Source organism: Sus scrofa, chromosome 7, assembly GCF_054392235.1.
Source record: "Sus scrofa isolate SSC_HxYL_T2T_F1_AM1 chromosome 7, Sscrofa_HxYL_maternal_Yorkshire_Landrace_v2.0, whole genome shotgun sequence".
In the NCBI taxonomy this organism is placed as follows: domain Eukaryota; kingdom Metazoa; phylum Chordata; class Mammalia; order Artiodactyla; family Suidae; genus Sus; species Sus scrofa.
In genome coordinates, this window is record NC_139389.1 from 107,233,594 (window position 1) to 107,254,648 (window position 21,055).

At 48.7% G+C, this 21,055-nt stretch overlaps 1 protein-coding gene across 21 annotated transcripts in view; it reads right to left on the reverse strand.

The window, feature by feature from the left end:
- Positions 1 to 21,055, reverse strand: part of DPF3 (double PHD fingers 3) — a 314,102-nt gene that overhangs the window by 179,727 nt on the left and 113,320 nt on the right. For 3 of the 21 annotated variants that reach the window (XR_014811140.1, XR_014811139.1, XR_014811141.1), the window contains 2 exons: positions 2,156 to 2,288; positions 1,815 to 1,884 (listed from right to left, as the gene is read on the reverse strand). The exons of 16 other annotated variants lie outside the window; for them this stretch is intronic. The gene's annotated coding sequence lies outside the window, so the exon portion shown is untranslated. The remainder of the gene's footprint in view (positions 1 to 1,814; positions 1,885 to 2,155; positions 2,289 to 21,055) is intronic. 2 more of the 21 variants (XR_014811147.1, XM_084969792.1) reach the window with 1 other exon arrangement.

Consider the following 21,055-nt stretch of genomic DNA (forward strand, 5'->3'; position numbering starts at 1 on the left):
GTCCCCAGGCTAGGGGTCTAATAGGAGCTGTAGCCACTGGCCTACACCATAGCCACAGCAATGCAGGATCCAAGCCACATCTGTGACCTACACCACAGCTCACAGCAACACCAGATCCTTAACCCACTGAGCGAGGCCAGGGATCAAACCCATGTCCTCATGAATGCTAGTCAGGTTCGTGAACCACTGAGCCACAACGGCAACTCCATATAAACTTTGAATAATGAAAAGACCACCTCTGGAATGAAAGAAAATAGAATGGGAGGCCCAAGAGCCCACATGGCTTAAGCAGATAGTTTTTACAATTATTCCCAGCTTGGTACAACTTAATAAAAACTCATAAATACAGTTACAAATGAGGAAAACAAGCACTAGCTCACCCTACCTATTTAATAATTATTGTTAACCACAGCAAGCAAAATTTACCGCTGAAAATTTTTTTCTAGCCTCCCTTGAAACCCTTTCTCATTTAGGAAATGCTCTTGGCCAATGGGCCAAATGATGCTTCACACAATCCCACAGATCTCATTCCCGCCTGATGAGTTAAAGCCTACTGCTGAGGCAGCAGGGGAATTGAGAGCAGTGCCCCTCCCTGGGGTGCTCTCTGTCAAAGAGGAGGTGTCAAAATCCACTACCCCCCCCCCACCTCCGCCAAATAAAATCTCCAGAAACAACAAGGCACAGCAGAAACTCTCATTTACACTTCTTCTGCCTCCGGTGCTTCCCTGTCTCGGTCATCCAGCTCTCTCTTCTGCAGAAAGCGATCAGAATCAGCATAAGGCTGACAGAAGCATCACAGTCTTCGGCTGTCTGGGTGGGACGTTCCATCCCATGGAGCAGAGGGATGGGGTTGAGGTGGGAATCAAGGCTGGACCTTGGATCCAGGTCGAAGTTGGAACATAGTCATTGTGGGTAGTAAGTCTCTCAAACTCTCTAGGCCCTGAGCTCTTTTCTGTCCGGTGGAGAGACATCACCCGCCCATATTGCAAATGACAGAATATGTCAAAGTAAAGGACCAGGCAGGCCAGCCAGGCAGCACTCCAGGTCTAATCTCTAAGTCACAGCGGCCACCACCAGGAAGGCAGTAAGTTGGAGAGGCTTATATAGAGCAGCATTGTTTCAGGCAAAGAACTTTAAGAAGTAGGACGTGGTTTGTGGGGAACAGTCCCCGTTCACATCAAAGTCCTGGTATAATTGTGAATAACTCCTGCTTTCCCTCTCAAAAGTGCCTTTGCTGGGCTGGTAAATAATCAGGTCACCCTATTGACAAACTGTTTGGGGTCAGAGAACAGTGAGATCCTCCCACCCAGAACCCAGTCAGTGATGGCAGTGGACGGGCTTCTAAGGAAGACAGGTCCAATGTGGTCAAGAGTTTGGGTGCAGGTCTGGGGCCAGAACTGAATTGTTCAGGACAAGAGAGGAGAGTCTTCTCCAGCAGCCCTGCTTCTCTGGTGGCCCCTCACCAAGCCCTCTGCCTCTTCTTACATTTGTTAAATAAATATTTAGATGATTGGACCCCCAGTCTGGGAACCTCCATATGCCGCGGCCCTAAAAAGAAAAAAAAAAAAATTTAGAGAATCTCAGAATCCAGGGAGGCCCTGGAGAGAAGAGGAAGCTTTGGAAAGTGCTATAAGAGCAGAGATGTACTGACAGGTAAGTACCCCCTGCCTGCTCGTGCCAGGCACCTGACCTACATCCCCAGGACCAGGTCCGATCCCAGCCCTTCACAGAGCCTGACCCTGCCTCAGTAAATGCTCCCTCCGGGGACGAGAACCCAAGCAAAGTTCAAAGCCCCCTTCTCTTCTTAGACTCACCTCGTCCACCAGTCCTGCTGAGCCACAGAGATGCATGGGGCCATGCTTTGTTCTGAGAATATTAGGAGAGCTAAGAGGCAAGCAAAAAGAAAGGCCCAGAAGAGCCAACCTGAGCGGGAGGCTGAGGTCCATGGGGGAGGAGGGATGAACAGGGCAGTCAATTAGACGAAAGGCAACAAAGGAAGAAGGGGGGGGAGGGGGACAGGAGTCAATATTGTGGAGAGGGAGCAGCCTCCAGCCCGTGCCTGCCCCACCGCCATCAATATCTCTTCTGAGGACAGGTTATCTGGGGAATTTATGCTCTCTAATAATTACCTTGCAGAGGGTTCCACTTATCTTACCAGAAGAATCTGCCAGTTGCCAGACACACAGGGTTCTGGTTAATTCCATCCACACTGCCCGTCACCTCTACCCGGGCCTTCCAGCTCCCCAGCTCCTGTCCTCTGACCTCTGACCTTTCCTTGACTCTCAGGCCTGCAGGAAGTTGAGGGTAGAAGAGTCTCAACAACCTCCAGCAGATTTAAGGCCTCACAGGAGCTGACCCTGAGGAGGTTGAGGGGCTGTCCGTATTGACAGCCATGAGAGGGAAGCCCAGGCCCAGCCTGGGGAGCGCAGACTGTGGCAAAGGCTGCATGGGAAGAGCAAAGGCAATGCTTTAGGGCAGCAGGTTTGACGGTTCTTATCTTCACCTGACTGGTGCCATCAGATCGGCTTAGTGTTCATTTTATTTTAGAGTTCCCTGATTGCCTAGTGGTTAAAATTCAGTGTTGTCACCGCTGTGGTTTGGGTCACTGCTGTGGTACAGGTTCGATCACTGACCTGGGAACTTCCACATCCCTTGGGCATGGCCAAAAACAATTTTTTTTTTAATTAAAAAAAAAAAACTTTTTTCTTGCAGCGAAAACGAATCCAACTAGGAGCTGTGAGGTTGCGGGTTCGATTCCTGGCCTCACTCAGTAGGTTAAGGATCTGGCATTGCCGTGGGCTATGGTGTAGGTCCTAGTCAAAATAGTTTTTTATTGGATTTACCACCATGGCTCAGTGGGAAAGAATATGAGTAGCATCCATGAGGACACAGGTTCGATCCCTGGCCTCACTAAGTGGGTTAAGGATCTGGCGTTGCTGTGAGTTGAGGTGTAGGTCGCAGACATGGCTCAGATCTGGTGTTGCTGTGGCTGTGGTATAGGCCAGAAGCTACAACTCCAATTGGACCCCTAGCCTGGGAACCTACATGTGCTGCAAATACAGCCCTAAAAAATACATAATAATAATAATTTTGTATTTATCTGTCTTCACGTCCTTCCTCAGAACCTTCCCATCCCCACCTGAGCCCTCCAATGATGCCTCCCTCCAGTAATGGTCTGACCATGTATTCAGTAACTATCACATACTGCCTTGGGTGGCCAAGACCTCTTTAAACACATGTCCAGCCCAACTGTGAGCTCCTTGAGGGCAGTCCTTGGCTCACGTCCCCTTGTGCTGGCACTGCGCCTGCTCCTGAGCCTTAGTGATGCCACTTCCTGGGCCAGGCTCTATTCCAGTGAAACAGTGATGCATTACATCTGCACACCAGCCCCATGACAGAGCTGCTCTTCCTACCCCCCATCATACAGGTGAGGACACTGGGGCTCAGACAGTGTAAGTCATGAGTCCAGGGTCACCTAAAGAGTGGCCGTGTCATCTCAGAATCTGGCTCTTCACCACTCCACCCCATGTTGCCCTGGCAGTAAATGTTTGTTGATCCATCAGAACATTTTATATTGCATCTACCCACTTATTTAGTCCACACTTTTCTAAAATAATCATTTTTTTAAAGTGATGATAGGAACAGCCAACAGCTAATGGTCATGGTGCATTCATAGGTGCCCGTCCTCCTGTTTACCCAAAGGGAGATGCTGCCTGTATGCTCCAGAAACACCAGTCTCCTCCTGGCTCAGGGCCTTTGCACCTGCAGCTCCCTCTACAGGCACCATCACCTCATCTTTGCAGAGCTGACTGCTCCTGTTCCTCCCAAGAGGCTCAGACCATTCCCTCAGAGAGGCCTTCCCTGAATGCCTGATCCTGAACACCCATTCTTTTTTTTTTTTTTCTTACTTTTTTTTCCCTTTTACTTCCGCACCTGTGGCACATGGAAGTTCCTGGGCTAGGGGTCAAATAGGAGCTGCAGTTGCCTGCCTATGCCACAGCCACAGCAACATAGGATCCAAGCCACATCTGTGATTTACACCATAGCTTGTGGCAACATTGGATCCTTAACCCACTGATCGAGGCCAGGGATCGAACCCACATCCTCACAGACACTATATCTGGTCCTTAACCCTCCGAACCACAATGGGAACTCCAACACAGAGCCCATTCTTAAGCCATCACTCTGGTTTATGGTCTTTTTAGCACTTTGCCAACTATCAACAATTATTTTATTTATATGTACTTGCTACCTGTCTTCCCCCACCCACACACTAGGTACTTGAGCTCTTTGGGAGAAAGCTTCGTTTGCTCCCGCCTTCCCAGTGCCTAAGCCTGGGTACCTGGCATAGATGAGACCTGATAAACATCCTGTAGGCACTGGGTATATGATACCCCACCAGGCTTTACACAATGCATGGTGGCTGCTAGGCTGAAATTTTCATGTAAACCATTCAATCTTCATTTGTGGAGCCTTTACAGTGTACCAGAAACCTTGCTGAATACTTAGTATTTCATTGCACCCCACTATGAGACAGAAAATGTCTTTATTGTTCCCATTTTATAGATGAGGAAACTGAGGCCTAGAGAGATTACATGCTCACCAAGACCACACAGAAGCTGGGAGAGGTCCCCCATCACCACCCGTTCTCTCTGCCTCCCCTAGACTCTTCCATTGGCCCCTCCAGGTCTCTCTCCACCTGGAGTCCTGTATGGTCAGCCACGTATCCCTCTCCTCTGCTTCTGGTGGCCTGGGCCAGCAGCTGGTGCCCATGGCAGATCAGAGAGAAGGAAGAGAGCGAGATGCAGTATTCGTTTCCCCAGCTGCCTCGTCGCTGGGTGACTGTGGGGTGGCTGCATCTTCTACTGAAGGTCACAACTCCTGTTAGGCAGAGCTTTCCACACTGCTACCCTCCGCCATCCCAGTGACCTTCCCCTCTCCCCTTGACCACCCCTTTGTATGCCCCCTACCCATACGTTTATAAATAGCTATCTTACTAAATACTCCTCATTGACTCTGGGTGAATGTGCCACTTTCTGCTGGGACCCTGAGTGTCCAACACACAAATCTCATCTGCCGTATGCACCTCCTCCAGTCCCCCCCCCCCAGTCACTGCCCCCTCCCCGCCGCCCCTGCTCACTGCAGCTGCCTCCGCCAGGTCCATCCTCACAGCTTGAGGACCGTCTCCCTCTAAGACCTATAAATAAACATCGACTTGCTGGCTGGAAGGTTTTCCTGGCGGCCTCTGCTCTTTGCCAACCACTGGGACAATAATGGGGGGACAGGGGCACCCAGGGCAACTCTGCAAGGACCGCAGCAAGCGGGCTGCCCGGGACTAGGATGAAGACAGAGATTATCAAGTTCAGGCCAGGGGTCTCCTTTGCTGGGCTCACGCTCCGCCTGGGAGGGCTGTTGGGGGACCCTGCCGATGGTGCGCCAGCAACTCCAACAGAGCCAACCTCCCAGCTTTGGTGACCATGTACCATTTGTTGGACCACAGCAGGGTGGCAGGTACAGAACTCAGCTGCCACATGCAGACATTTCCTCTAGAATTCACAGATGAGAAAATGGTAGCTCAAAGAGGACCGGGGATTTAACCCAAGTCATGAAGCTACTAAGTGGCAGAGCTGGGCTGAGAATACAGGTCAGCCCTTGTCCACAGACTTCCATTTCCCGCCGGTCCACGCAGCCTCACGGCCCAGCCCTTCATTCTGCAGGAGGGCCACGGACTGCAGTCTGGGCGGGCAGCTCAGAGTCACCGGCTAGAAGGGAATCAGGTGGAGTGGGGCCCGGGCTACGGAAGGGTGTGGAGGGCTCCGTGCTGCCTGGCGTCATTCGTCCAAGGGGCATGACACAGCTTGGCCCCAGGAAGTGCTGAGCAGCCGGGCAACTGGAATGTGTCCCCAGGCTCCTTCCTGCAAAGTCAGCAGGGAGCCGTGTGCTCATCCTCGGGCACACGCCACCATTTCCACAAAGCTCACTCACAGACTCGGACACTCCAGGCCCAGGCCCAGGACGGTCACGCAGAAACTCGTGGAGAGGAGAGCAGAGGGACTAGGTGGCAACGAAAAGGGAAGAAAGCTTCCTGCTGTGGGACCTAGACCCTCCACCCTGCAACCAAAATTTCTCTTCCCCATTAGCACAATTTGAGGACTAAAGACTTTTTTTTTTTTTTTTTTTTTGCTTTTATGGAAGGTGATATAAAAAAAAAATAAAACACATTTTTTGCCTTGAGAGTGATTTTTGGAGGACATACACTCTTGAGGACACACACACACACACACACACACACAAGCTCTGCCACCACACAGCCCAAAATAGTCCCTGCTCCTGGAGAACCCAGCTCAGCACAGCCTCCTGACCTCCGTCCACATGACTGCTGGCTGGCATGTTCCCTAGGGTAACAAAGCACTCACTCCCAGGACCCCGCAGCAGTGACACCTGCTCCTACAGACTGTTCCACCCCCACCAGGCTCGGGTATTGCCATGGCCCTGAATGATGTGTCCTGACAGGACAAGGTCCAATTAGCAGAGGCCATTTCCAGTGACCCAGCGTGAGATGGGGCCCAAATCTCCAGTGCTGTCCTGAATCTCCTCTCCTTCAGTCCCTCTAAATCTTAAATCATTGATGTGACATCTCTAGGTGAATGGCTCCCACAGCATTTTATAGACTGGAAAACATCCAGAACCAAAAATGTTCTTTAAAAAAAAAAAAATACTGAAACACAGAAACCTAGGTTTTAAATCTGTACACTGCTGGAATTTGAATACTCACACTCCAATCCAAAACACTTCCCACCTTTCCCATTAAACACCCAAAATGTAATCTCCTCTAAAGACAGGAGAATGGCAAACGTGATTAGACCCAATTAATATACAGGGAAACTGAGAACGAAAGAAGGAAAGTCAATAGAATTGCCCTGCTCTGACCGGTGCTGCAAATGAAGTAATAACTTGAGGGAGATTTGGAAAGGAAGGGACCAGACACTGTCAGACAGCAGTCATGGGGCAATTTAACAAAGCAGCATCGTCCCATCTTACCTGGCTGGGCAAAGAAGACCACTAGGGCTGACAAGACCTTCCTGCGGAAGGCGGGAGGGGCAGAGGCATCGGGGGTCACCTGCCTTCTATTCATTAACTGGCATGAGCCTCCTCAGTGGTAAATCATCTTCTCTCTCACAAAAGCAAGACATAAAAGAAAGCAAAAGGGAGGAAGCATCCACACAAGCTGCCAGTCTATTAGGGATGTGGGTAATTTCTGGGCAGGCAAAGGCCAAATGGGCTCCCCCTGCAGCTTCACACCAAGTTTAACTCCATCATCACTCTCTCCTCCCATCTCTCGTCCATATTCAAGGAGGAAGAAAGGAAATTAACAAGCCCACACTCCCAACCCTAGCTGGGCCATTTGGAGCATCCAAAGACGGGGTGAGGGAAGCCCCAGGAAAAGGGAGACCTTGAGAGATCACCATCCCCACCTCCTGCTCTGTGCCTGGAGCTCTGCTGGGGAGAAGACACCAATGAACTCAACAAGAATTTCGTTGGGCCTGCCTGAGAGTCCAGGTACAAGATGCTAAAGGAAATAACCAGCTTCGTATTACACCTTTGCACCTGCAGGAGTAAATTCCTTGCTGTCCAGCTGGGTTTCCAGGCAGCCCCTCGGTCTACCATGCCACCTCTGGATGAGGCTTCACAAAGCTGTCCCTGGCCTATCAGTGACAGCCACTCATTCATTTAGCCAGCAAACGTGTAAGGAGTGCCTATGTCATGCATGCCATGCCACATGAGAGGCAGCAAGGCATTTCAGGGAAGGGCTGGGTGCTGGCATTAGGAGGCCAACTTTGAGTCCCAGATCCTCATTTATTGGCTTTCTGACTTGGTGACATCTCTGAGCTTCACTTTCCTCATCCGTAAAATGGGGATAATAGGACCCTCCTCACAAGATCACTGAGCGCAGATACGATAACCTCACTGGAAGTGATTGAAAAGTGATTGCTAAATATTAACTGTTATTACTATGATGTGGGGTCCCACCTCCACTCACTGCAGAAAAGATAGCTGGGGTCACCCCCAGACAGTATCTTCTGTCCCACTGGCCTTTCTGTCCACAAGGATGAACAGTGTCAGAATGTATTAAAATATGAAATAGCTCAAGGTGATTGGCTCAGATTGCACTCCCACCACCAGTCAGCTGTCTAGCCAGTAAGTCAGTGGTCAGAAGCACAACCACAAGTGTGTGGGTGATTCAGTGAAAACCATCACACCAGCAGGAACCAAACTCATAGCACAGATCTCCCCACTAGTGGGTTAAGGGCACCTATCCTCCTTGCTTAAAGGGCACTTGAAGAGTTCCCATGGTGGTTCAGTGGTAATGAACCCAACTAGGAACCATGAGGATGCAGGTTCTATCCCTGGCCTTGCTCAGTGGGTTAAGGATCCAGCGTTGCCATGAGCTGTGATGTAGGTCGCAGGCGTGGCTTGGTCCAGTGTTGCTGTGGCTGTGGTGCAGACCAGCAGCTGCAGCTCCAAACTGACCCCTAGATATGCGGCAGGTGTAGCCTTAAAAAGCAAAAGAATTTTAAAAAGATTAAAAAATAAAGGGCACTTGGTCACAAGGGAGGAAAACCTTAGCAAGCTAGAATTTTGGAATATTCAACAGGACATGGGGAAAGGTGGTATACTGGTATTCCATGGCTGCAGTAACAAATGACCACAAACTTGGTGCCTTAAAACAACACAGATTTATATCTGACAGTTCTGGAGATCAGAATCTGAAATGTGTATTAAAGGGTTTAAAACTGAGGTGTTGACAAGGCTACATTCCCTTGGGAGGCTGTAGGGGAGAATCTGCTTCCCTTGTCTTTTCCACCTTCTAGAGGCTGCTCACATTCCTTGATCTGTGGCTCCCTCCTGCATTGTATCACTTCGACTTCTGCTTCCATTGTCACATCACCATCTCTGACTCTGACCCTCCAACCTCCCTCTGTAAGGATCCCTGTGATTTCACTGGGCCCACCCACATAATCCAGGATTATCTCCCCATCTCAGAGTCCTTGGATTTAATCACATCTGCAAAGTCCCTTTCCCTGTATTCACAGGCTCCAGGGATTAGGGTATAGGTATCTTTGAGGGGCCCCTATTCTGTCTGCCAGAGATGGATAGCTGTTACAGCAGTGGTGAGAGACTGCGGGGAGGAAGGTTCCACCTTAAACTCAAGAGTACTGAAAATTGGAGTTCCTGTTGTGGCTCAGCAGGTTAAGGACCTGATGCTGGCTCTGTGAGGAGGTGGGTTCAATCCCTGGCCTCGCTCAGTCACTTAGGGATCTGGCGTGGCCACAAGCTGCGTTGTGGATTGCAGGTGTGGCTTGGATCCTGTGTTTGTGTGGTGTAGGCCAGCAGCTGCAGCTCTCATTTGACCCCCAGCCTGGGAACTTCCATATGCCATGGGTGCAGCCATAAAAAAAAAAAAAAAAAAAAAAAAAAAAGGAAGAAGAAGAAAAAGAATATTAAAGGTGTACACCTGAAACATACACTATTGTACCTCAACCATCCTTTAATTTTAACATAAATTAAACTAATAAATAATAAAAAGAATACCAAGGACGTCCCACTTTGAGACAAAAATCCAATTAAAGTGTAAGGTATACGGTACTTAAGAGCAGAGGCTATGGACACCCAGCTCTGGCGCCACTACTTACTGCCCGTGTGAGCTTCTACACAAGGATGTACTGACTTTCCACTTATATCATAAGGCATGAAGAATAAAATATGCCCTTCTCTCTACACCAGGCTCACAATAACTGCTTAGTAAATGGCAACTGATGAGCCGCCGACTAGTCCTTTCAGCCAGTTACTTTGCTCTTATCAGGTCCAGTCATTAAACCAGTTTGACATGAACTCCCTGACTGTCAGCAGATACCCGCAGGTCCTGACAGGCCCCAGGAAGCAGAGGGGCCACTCAGCCCAACGCGGAGACCACTTCTCTTCCACAAACTTATATTCCGCCCATTCCCCTACGTGTCTTTCTCTTACAAACAGTTGCACACTGTGTTAAACTATGTCATGGTCCATTTGGGCTACAGGTTGCAGTCAGCAATTCCCATCATGAATTTGTCCCCCTTCCCATTTTGTAGTTGGGCAAAACTGAGGCAGGATCAAAGGAACAAGGATTTTGTCTTACATCATCTTAAGTCATTCGATTCTATCACTAAAGTATTGCAGGTGAGGTTTAAAAAGTTTTAGGATTTAAAGCTCAGATCTGCTAATTAGCTGTGTGACTTCAGAAAAATTATATAACTGACCTGAGCATCCCTTTCTTCATCTGTAAAGGAAACAGGAAATTTTGCCTCTTACAACTGTTGCATGTTTAAATGTCACACAAAATTCCTGGTATGTTGGATTTATGATGCCCTTATTATGTCTCGGATACTGTGCTAGGCATTATGTGCATATTAATTCATTTAATCCTCACACCAACTCTGTGAGGCAGATTTGGCTTATTATTCCCATCTTTCTAGAGCTCTTTGGTGCAAGGATATCTTTAGCCCCTAACTCAAATACCCCATGAATGGTAAATGCAATCTACAAAAAGGGTTTTTGCCAATAAAAGGAACTAAGACATCAGTTGAGTCTGGAATTACCCCCAGAAGGTTTTATGAAGGTGGGATCTGAATAGTTAGCAGAATTAGAGAAAAAGAAAAAGGAGAACAGGTAGGTCTTCCCAACAGGGTTAAGGTGAGGTTTGGAGAAGTGACAAGAGATGCAAGGCATGTGGGGGACAGGATTAAGCATAGCACCCAGACAGGAGACTAAATAAAATGGCCTTCCTGCAGCTAGAGTCTGCTAGGGTACACTCACTGACTGCTTTGGCCAAAATGTGGAATACAGCAGAAGCTAAGTTTGTAGTTCCAAGCTAGGGCCTTAAGAAGCCTTGCAAGGCGTTCCCGATGTGGTGCAGCAGAAATGTATCCGACCAGAAACCATGAGGTTTTGGGTTCCATCCCTGGCCTCGATCAGTGGGTTAAGGATCTGGCATTGCTGTGAGCTGTAGCGTAGGTCGCAGACATGGCTCAGATCCCACATTGCTGTGGCTGTGGCATAGGCCGGCGGCTACAGCTCCGATTGGACCCCTAGCCTGGGAACCTCCACGTGCCTTGGGTGTGGCCCTAAAGAGACAAAAGACTGAAAAAAAAAAAAAAAAAAAAGAGGCCTTGCACACTTCCGCTCTGCTCTCCTGGAACCCTGCCTAGTTGCTTGGCATGTGAACAAGCACAGGCTAGCCTGCTGGAGGGTGAATGTAGACGTTGAGCAGCGATGCAGCGACAAGCCATCCTGGCCAAGGCTATTCCAGACCAGCCAGCCCACAACCCATAGAGCAGCTGACCAGAAACACATCAGTGAGCCCAGGCAAGGTCAGAAGAACCATCCAGCTGAGCCCAGATCAAACTGCTAACGTACAGAATAGGAAGCAAAATAATTGGCTACTGTTGGAAGTCACTAAGCCTTGGGGTGTTTAGTAAGCAGTAGACTAATAGGAATCATTGTCTCTTTCATCGTTATGTCCTGGCATAGTAAATATTTCACTCATTCAATAATGTATTGAATCGATGAATCAATAAAACCATTAATTAATGAATGGCATGCTGGAAAGTTGAAACTAGTCAGACCAGAAAATTCTACTAAGATAGTTTAAGGAGTATTCTCAGATTAGGCCACCAGATAACTGATTTAAAAAAAAAAAAAAAAGCTAATTTCTTTATTCTCAGTCAACATTCTTTTTCATCGCATTTAGTCAAGTAAAAAAGAAATTTTCACATGAGCTTATAACTTAGGATACGGTGATTTAAAAAAACTAGACTAGTTGTTTAGAAATCTGGGTTCTAGGCTCAACTCTTCTAATAATTGCAAGACCTTAAAAATTCTCTTAATCACCTTTATACCTCTAAAAATAGATATTAAGGAGTTCCCAACATAGCTCAGTGGTAATAGACCGGACTACTATCCATGAGGACACGGGTTCGACCCCTGGCCTTGCTCAGTGGGTTAAGGATCCGGCTTTGGTGTGAGCTGTGGCATAGGTCGAAGACTCGGCTTGAGTCTGGTGTGAATGTGGCTGTGGCTGTGGCGGCAGTTACAACTCCAATTCGACCCGTAGCCTGGGAACTTCCACATGCCACAGGTGTGGCCCTAAAAAGACAAAAAAAAAAAGATACTAAAAAGAAAATAACACCCTTCTATGTCAACTTCATTGGGTTGTACAGCACGAGATAGGGTGCGCAGGTGCCTTGGTTCTTTCTGCCATCAATAATTCTTTTTTTTTTTTTTTTTTTGTCTTTTTTTTTGTTGTTGTTGTTGTTGCTATTTCTTGGGCCGCTCCCACGGCATATGGAGGTTCCCAGGCTAGGGGTCCAATCGGAGCTGTAGCCACCGGCCTACGCCAGAGCCACAGCAACACGGGATCCGAGCCGCGTTTGCAACCTACACCACAGCTCACGGCAACGCCGGACTGTTAACCCACTGAGCAAGGGCAGGGACCGAACCCGCAACCTCATGGTTCCTAGTCAGATTCATTAACCACTGCGCCACGACGGGAACTCCTGCCATCAATAATTCTTAATAAGCCATCAATAATTTTTAACAAGCAGAGTTTGTTTATTAACAGCGTCATGTTCTTTTATAAATATGTCCTTTTATGAGCTCCAATTACCCTTTTCCTGTCTTCTTTTTAACATTCTGCCCTCTGGTAGCCATTTTTTTCAACAACACCCCCCTTCAAAAAAAAAACCAAAAAACAAAAACACAACCAAGGTAGGAAACAGTTAAAGTTATCCTTCATGGCAAGGGGGAAACTGTTGCTCAATCCAAAGAGAGGTGATATTTCTGGCACTGAGGCTTCCACATGATGAAGGGCAGACCTGACATCTGCCCGATTTACTTTCTGGGACCGAAATCCCAGTGGAGAACTCTGGGTCCTCATTAGGTCCACACCATGGGGCTGCCAGCTGCTGAGGAAGGGCCCTCTTTCCTTCTAGCAGTGTCTGCCCAGGGTGGGAAGGCAGAGGCTCCAAGTTTCAAGGATAGCTCTTCCAATGGCCTCAGTTCCTGCCTTGGGCCAAGACAGGGGATCAGGAGAGCTGAGTTCTGAGCCCAAGTCAGGCACTACGGAAATGAGTCTCAACAACTCCTTCAACAGCAGGATCAGGTGGAAGTCCACAGAGCGCTCTGAGCCCTTGGCGACCCTCTGGTGTTACTGTCCTCTCCCCAAACTCCAAAACCAATGAAAGTCACAGTTCTGCGATGAGTGTCAGGTTCCCTTAGACCCAAGCATTTGGGGAATGTGTAGAAGGCAGAGCAGGACAGGGTCTGCCCACTAAGCCCTGTGCTGTCCTCATTCCGTACCTGATGAGCACTGGACAGAGGTTGGGGTGACCACGACTCAAACCAGGGGAGAGGCCGGAAAGGGTAGGCAGCTTTGGTCCTGCTCTGTGTCCTGGGCCTTGCTCACGGGAAGAGCCCCGCCTGTGCATCAACCCATCCACGCTGTGCTGGGTTGTCCGCCCGCCAAGCTGCCATTCCACCTCCTTCCAGTCACAAGACCTCTTTCTTCCTCCAAGGAACCAGCTTCCCCTCACCCCCACCAGCTAAGTAAAATCACTCCATTCCATCCCTCAACTTGAGAGAGAGGCTGGTGACCTGGCCCTGGCCAGTGACAAAACCACCTCCCTGGGCCTTTGTGATTGCTTCAAAGGTGAATGAACATGTGGTCCAGAGCAGGCAAATTAGGGTCAGACTAAGAATTTCTGTGAGAAAGAGGCCCTTTCTTTCTCTTAGTATCTAAAGCTGCTGTGAAACCCCCATGAAGCCAGCCCCTCTGTTAAGGAGGCCACTGTAGAGGAAAACAGAATTAAGAGGGGAAGGGGAGGTGGACGGGATCCAGGGAACCTTGCTGAGCCCCCAGATCCAGGCCCAGGTGAAGCAGAGGTACTCCTGAACTTTCACTTACATGAGCCCATGCATTCTTCTTTGCGCCTAAGCAGTTTGAGTTTCTTGCTATTTTGCAACATTTAAAAGCCTTGCCTGATGCGCATTCCAGAGTTTGGTTTTACCAACAGACTCTACACAAGGCTAAGGAGAGGCCAGGGGCCCCATCCAAATGGCTCTAGGCTGCTCCAACTCAAATGCTTTTGAGGCAAAGATGGTTCGCTGTGGCCACCAGGTGGCACGCATCAAACCTGAGAGGAGGTCAGAGTCAAGGAATGTTGTATATGGCAGCTCGGTCAACCGCACTCTCGCCACAGTCCCCACCACTCCCTATTGTATTTAAAAAGCCCATTTTCCTCATTTATTTTAGCTGCCTGGTCCTTGAAGTACATAAGCTTACCATCTCTTGTTGGATTGGCGGATGGACGGATGGATAGATCAGTTAATCAATTAATGGATGGATGAGTGAATGGGCAGACAGGCAGGTGGCTACATATTTGCAAACTCAGACTACACCCAAACAGGCATGAGACAAAGAATCATACCCTCAGGCCACTGCAGTCAGGGATCACATGATACTATAGGAAAGCGAATAAGCACAGGCTTACTTCCGTGTAGCTTTCGTCTTTGCAACACTGGGGGACGAGACTATCTGGGTACCGCTCACCCCACAGTTGTTCTCCTCCCTCCCAAGCCAGGATACTGCAGCACAAGAAGAAACCATTCCTGGCATTCAGAGGCGGCTACATCACGTGAAAAACTGGCCCTAGGCAATAGCTTCTCCTCAATCCTCAGCATCTGCTCAGATCTGGGCAGCAGCCACAGAAACAGAAAGAGCTAGCAGGGATGAGAGTGCTGTACGTTGGTGTCTAGACCTGGAGTCGTTGCAGGCATATGTCCACAAATGTATCTATGAGGCCCTAGCCCTAAAACAAGGACATGAAGAGCCCAGGGTGGCCATGGAAGAACATCAAGTTGCTCAGAGAACTGAAGGGAAAAAAAAAAAAAAAAAACCAGAAAGATAGTGGCCTAGAGATGAGGCTCAGAGCCAAGACAAGGCCTGTTCCTCTGCCGCCTGGCTGAAGGCATCACCATGACCTCAGGGAGGTAACGGGTAATTCGCACAGGACTGCACTGTGCTTGTGAATGCTCACAGTTCAGGCAATGGCTCAGGAAACCATCACACTGTTCACCCCACTGTGAATCGTACTCCCCCTTTCACTGTCTTTGTGAAGTCATCTCAAAGTTCTGAGCAAAAGGATATTCCTGGGGATTACTGGGGGGCGATCCCATAACGTGGTGGGTTCAGCTGTCTCTTTGCTTGGGATGTGAGTGCTCAGACCAGGAAAGCAGCACCCATACTCAACACACCTGGACAAGGCCTGGTCGTGCTGGAGAAGGCACCCCAAAGGTGAGGTGCAAACACACCCCAAGCGTGAGAGCTCTGTATCTCCTCTCTTGTGACAGCTGGGAACTGAATGTACACGTAACCACTCCAAGGACATAAAAGGAGCGTAGCTGCAGGGAGGTAAGGAGTGCTAGCTTCCCCGGGAATAACCCTGGTCGGCAGATACCATCCCTGCCAGGCATCCACCCTTGGGATGACTCAGTCCCAGAGCCAAGGAATCACAAGCACCAGATGAGCCGGGGAAAATCAACTCCTGCTGAGGAGCAAAGGGAAGGGCACCAACAAATGGCAGTGTGTGTGGTACCAGGCAGCAAGTGTCCTGTGGCTAAGAGGAACAGCTGGTGTGCAGACCTGTCATCGGCCCCCTGGGGTCCTATAAAAGAGACACGGCACATGGTCTCTGCCCTCAACATGCTTGTGTTTGAGAGAAGCAACAAAACCAGTGAGGATATGGTCACAATCAACCACCTACAAGCTGGGAGTCCGGAGACCTGGGTTTCATCGGGCTCTGCTGCTCTGAGCATGAAGCGTATCACTAAGTTTTCGGGGCTTCCGTTTTCTCATCTGTAAAATGTGACCCCCCCACACCGGACAGACCAGCTGCCCTCCGAGGCCTTCCCAGAGTTTCTACATCATGCTTTCGAGAGTCATGGAGAAATCAGAGTTCAGAATTAACTCCTGAGAGTGGGAGCAAAGATGCTGAGCCCCCAACCCCTCCTATCAGCACACACCTCAAGGCACAAGCCCCCAAGCAGCCCCAGGCCTGAGACACACTTCTGATGGGCCCTGAGTACACGGACGTTCAGCCCTGGGTGTTCATTGTAACGCAGCAGGAGAAAAGCATTTGGATTCTTTTTTAAATGTACATGAAGGGAATACATTTGTTTATCTTATACAGAATGTATTTTCAAATACAATTGGGTGAGCAGCAAGGCTAAAGACCACTTCTTCCTCTTGGCTGGTGTGACTGCAATTCCTCCACGGCCATTCCTCCAAAGGCCACAAATGGTAGAGATTTTCAGTCTCCTGTCCTCTGATGTGTCTCAGTTTGCTACCCTGCTCATGGAGAACTATCTCGTCATCCTTCAGGACCTCGGTGCTCTAATAACCACATCCTGCATCATCAGCCCTGTGGGGATGCAGGGTCCCTGCCCACTGCCCACCTTTCTGCCCACCCTTCCCTGAAAGGTCACCAGATAAAATAAGAGCCCCCAATCAAATCTGAATGTTCCATAAAAACGTAAATTTTTTTAGTATAATATTTGCCTTTGCAGGGGGCAAAACTGAGACAGGTCAGATACCTTCCGAGGATAGAAAAGTTCCTTTCTCCTTCTAAGCTTGTTCACAGAACCTCAGCCCAGTGGCCCTTGTGTTCCCCAACTTCAGTGAAGCCTGCCTTTGCATCTTTAAGGGGGAACTATGAAGGCCATGGCCTCTGAAGCTTATGGTAACATAGGTAGTCCTCCCATTCAGATGCCAACAGTGCTTGGTCAAAAAAAACTGCTTATGGCTAGAGTCCAAAATGTTTCTACACATAACTACCAGCTCCAGTGCAGAAGACTCTGGTGAGAGGAGGAGGTGAGAGAGGTAGAAGGATGAGACAGGTACTACAATAAAAATCTCCAAGGGAGATTTCAGGCCAAGAGATCTCAAAAAAAAAAAAAAAAAGGGGGTTAACTGAAGATGGCTGGCACGTGGGCCCTGATGATCTGGTCCTAATTTCTAGCTACAGGAGACAAGGCCAGCATGTCACCCAACCCTGGATGACCCATAAGGGGGGACAAGTGGACCAAACAGCACCTGTAGATCTTTTCCCTGCCTACATGGGCACCTGGAGTGGAAGCTCCATGAAGGCAGAATGGGTGGCCCTTTTTGGCTCATCACTATAGAGTCCAGGATCTGGCCTCAAGCAAGTACTCAATGAGCTTCTGCTGAATGAGTTAGTGGATGAGTGGATGAATGCCTATGTAAACCAATATGTCCCGACAAGTAACATGAGCTTTGGCGTACACGGGCTCTGAACAACTCACTCGAATGTCCAGTGAAAGGGGTGGATGACCTCTGAGGTCATCTACAAAACCATAAGCCCTTGAGCCTGTCAGACTCAGGCAAATAACTTCGCAGAAACAACTTTGAACACTTCCTTCAACACCCTAACTTAGCATCTGTGGCCGAAGTCCTCAGAATAGGCCCAGTGGGAACCCTAGGAGGGAAGAGACTAGAGAAGCCAAAAACAGGAACTTGGTGAGGAAAACAAGGGATGAACAACGGGGAAATAGGACACAGGTGGGTAAGGATCCAAAGAACAAAATAAGAAAAATAATTCAAGACGCAGCAATGGCTGCCCAGGACACACACACACTCACACAAGCACAAAGATTCTCCCTCCAGATCCTCAGTGTACCCCCCCACCTCCCCCCACCCCATCATGCTATGACAGTGCTTCTTTGTGGAACAGAACAATAGGTACATTATGCCAACCCATAATTATCCTAGGAGAAGCGATAGTCAAGTCAAGGCATTACGTGAACACTGGGATACTGGATACCATCCCACAAGAACAACAGCAAAACAACAACAATCCACAAAATCTCTAATTTAAATAAAGACTGAAAACTGCCCAAGCCAGTACCCTTTCACATTTATCCAAGGGCAGGGTTTTTTTTTTCTCCACGTGATTAAGTACAAGGCCTTCTTTCATTGGAAATGATAGCGTATTGGGTGAAGGAGTAGGGAGGTTGACTTTTTTGTTTTTCGTTTTTTCAATAAGGAGACAGAAGTAGAGGAAGTGATGGGGGGTGGGCATGAGAAAGTGCCAAGGCTCGGGTATGACACACAGGAAGCCCTCAAAGATAGTAGAATCTGATTCTACTCAGTGAACCCGTCCCATTAATAAAGAGATGCCACTTTACTACTCCAGTAAAACTAGCTTCCAAGGACTTTGGTATAAAATACACAGACCCCTGGGTGGTGTCATGGAAAAAACAGCGACCAAAAAAAAAAAAAAAAAAAATCAGACTATCTGAATTCTCTTCTGTCACAACTAGTTGTTTCCTTGGTTTTTTCAAGAAACATGTATTCATGGAGTTCCCGGCATGGCTCAGAAGTAACGAACCCAACTAGTATCGGTGAGGATATGTGTTCAATCCCTGGCCTCACTCAGTGGGTTAAGGATCTGGTTGCAGACTCAGCTCGGATCCACGTGGTTGTGGCTTTTTTGTTGTTGTTGCTGTTTCCTTTGTCTTTTTGCTTTTCTAGGGCCGCTCCCGCGGCATATGGAGGTCCCCAGGCCAGGGGTCTAATTGGAGCTATACGCCACAGCCAGAGCCACAGCAATGCAGGATCCGAGCCACATCTGCAACCTACACCACAGCTCACAGCAATGCCAGATCCTTAACCCACTGAGCAAGACCAGGAATCGAATCTGCAACCTCATGGTTCCTAGTTGGATTCGTTAACCATTGAGCCACGACAGGAACTCTGTGTGGCTGTGGCTGTGGCTGTGGTGTAGGCCTGTGGCTATAGCTCCAATTAGACCCCCAGCCTGGGAACCTCCATACGCCACAGGTGCGGCCCTAAAAAAGACAAAAAAAAAAAGAAAAGTGTTCCATTCTGCCACATGTGGGGCATCGAGCTAGTAACTGAGGGAAGCAACAAAGAGGTAGTCACTTTTCTCTCTGAGCCTTGGTTTCCTCCTACACCAATGAGAGTTCCTACCAGCCCTGGAGACACACACGCTTCTAAGTTCCAGGTGCAGCCCCAGCCCGGCGTGGGACCTGCCTCCACAGGCCGTTATGAGGAGGGAGGACGTCCCCCGCTTCTAACCCAGAGATGAAGCCTGAGCTCAGAGCGAAGGAGCAGGAGCAGCATGATACGGACACACAGGTCCCACTTGGGGCATCCTGGCAACAGCAGGGGGGGTGGAAAAGAGGTCCAATTTCTAAGCCAAAGATGTCCCTTCTTTCCAAAGGGGCCCATCCTCCTGAATTGTGGCCTATATTCCTCCTCTCTGGACTCCAGGCAGGGCTTCCTGCTGCTCAGGCACCTTCAGCCACTAGTCTTTTCAGCTGCCTCGCGCATAACACAGGACGGCATGATCATTCTTTTCAATGACCCTTCCTAGCAATGACCCCTCCTAGCAATGACCCCACCTCGTTCCCCACATTTACTGAAAAGCTCCTCAAATATATAATATTCTCCAGTGTCTATTTGCTGAGCTCTTAGCCGTCCTTCCTCAGAGCTGCTCGTTCATAATTGCTAATTTCCTCCCTTTTCTGACACTTCCTGGTTATGACGCTGCCAGACCAACATTTGACAGTATTAACCATATATTCCTTGAAACCTACAGAACCGTGATTCTAATCTTCCACGAAGTTCCCTCAATGAAAGTCCCCTGCATCTGTGGCCAGATGGTGGGGAGAGGCCAGGGCTGGGGTGATAATAAGATGCAGTCCTCACCCCTCTACTCAAATCTCCACACCCACCACCTTGGCTCTAACTCCCACCCACATCACCTCCTGCCACAACCAAGTCCAGCCCTGCAAACTCTGGGAACACATGTTACATTGTCCTAATTTCCTTCACTGAGAAAGAGAGGGTATTCTTGCGATGATTCTGGAATGTACGGGAAACATCTAGTGGAAGTGCAACCAAATGACGCCTGAAATGTGATGAGACTTTGTAGGTCATTCTCTCCCCAAATTCCCCGCTCACTGAGCCATTCCCCCTGAGTCCGGTGTGGTGTGCTTTCCCAGAGTTAACTGTGTCGGTCTCCTCTGCATTGTGAGTCCTGGAGGGCAGGAACTAGACTGGTCTCTTTTTAGTCCCTATACTGCCCTGTGCTTAAATATTTGTTGAGACACAGCAAGATCATGGAGAAATTCAACACCAAATCTCATCATTCTACCATCTGTCCCTTTGGAAAACTGTTCCCAGGTTTATTTCTAGCATGGCTTAAGGAAGGGCTTGCCGACCTCCCTACAGGGTTAAGGAGGAGAGTTTTGTCTGATTTGGGGCATTTCGGAGGCCACAGTCACACCACGCTAAGATATCCAAACAGACCCACCAGGTGGACATCCACGAGGAGGTACCCGAAGGAAATAACTTTACCTACTCAGGACACAACTATCAGTAATTCTGTAGCTGCCTCCCTTACTGTTTCCCCTTGAGCAAACTCCTTAAGATGTTTGTTCCTGTTTTCCCATCCATAAAATAAGGATTAAAATACCCAACTCCTAGGGTTGCTATGAGGATTTGACAAATAAGCACTAGAGACAGTGCCTCATGCTATGTTTAATATGAAAGAAAGGCTCAATAATTATCATTGACAAGTTAGAAAGGGGGTATGATGTTGACTCTAGCATAACTTTCATGCTGCCCTTTGACTTGGCTAGTTTTGGCGGAAGGGCCTTTTGACATTGCCTAAAAAACAAACACTAAACTTTGGTTTTTAAAAAATACCAGGTTAATGTGAGAAACAAATAATCTCCCTTCCTCCCTGAGGCCACCCCATCCTGACCTTGGGGATGGGAAAAGATAAGCTCAGAGATGGGGTGAGGGAGGCTGTGGGGTTTACAACTGGGATAAAGGTCTGCGATAGAGTGAGAATTAGGAAAAGGAGGGTCGAAGACGGATGGAAGGTTTGAAAGTGGGGAGAGATCAGACATGGAG